The sequence below is a fragment of the Benincasa hispida genome, chromosome 12, assembly GCF_009727055.1.
Source record: "Benincasa hispida cultivar B227 chromosome 12, ASM972705v1, whole genome shotgun sequence".
NCBI lineage: Eukaryota > Viridiplantae > Streptophyta > Magnoliopsida > Cucurbitales > Cucurbitaceae > Benincasa > Benincasa hispida.
The window spans coordinates 50,751,448-50,752,519 of NC_052360.1; positions in this window are offsets into that span (position 1 = coordinate 50,751,448).

Below are 1,072 nucleotides of genomic sequence, written 5' to 3' on the forward strand. Positions count from 1 at the left end.
TGTGATTAGCTAGGGTGTGGCCTAATATTTCGAGGGATTGTGGCCCAATCAACATGACTTTGTTTGCTTTTAGTAGCTTTCAGGCCCACACTATTTTTTATGTGTTTTCTTTACTAGATAAAAATATTACATTTTTATGTTGCAGCAAAATTGGCGAAATGTTTTTCAAAATCTACCTAAAACAGTAGACCGGAGGGAGAAAGGCGCCGTGGCTCCAGCCAACAATAACACAAGGGTACGTCTTCCTCAGTTCTTTTAAAATTGTGGCTATTAATTAAATATTTTTATTGACCATATGTGTGATTGAAATATACACATTCTAGGGGCTTGCTGGATTTATGCAAGACATACATCAGATCACTGGCTAATCAAATTTTTTGAAGAAGATGTTATCCTTCATAACTAAGTCCATTTGATTGTGAGGTGGTAAACCCAAATTTATTTTTGAATTTGCTATGAAAATTGGAATTCTAGAAGAAAGTCAATTTCAAACCAACCTATTGGAACAAAAAAAAAATAGGTAAAATATTTCACTTTTGATTAAAAAAAATTATTTTGTAAGCATCAAAATAGATAATTGCAGATTGTTCCACAAAATGAGATAACTTTGCAACCTTTGTGTGTAGCTATTAGGAGAAATCACCCCAAATCCACTCATGGGATAAGATGAAAATTCATATTATAATTTAATTAGTTATTTAATTTTCTATTTGATTTAACACTAAATAATTATTAACTCTTAAATTTTTGGAGAATCACTAGACCACGACATGAAGGCGGTAGGATACACCCGTGATTACTATATTTTAAAAAATTCATAGAGATCCAATTGGGTAAAAAATTCATGGAGATCCAATTGGGGGAAGATGGTTTCATAAGGATAGCCAGAGAGCGAAGCGAACTTTTCGATGATTATGAGTAAGGAAAATCAATCTTTTTTGTAACTATTTTTTTTAATCAAACTTACTTTTGTGATTAGAGTGTAATTCCAGATGTGGATCAAAAGATCAACTTACTATATTTTGTAAGAATTTTTGCAATCAAACTTGGGAAGTGTGGGTTAACAAAATTA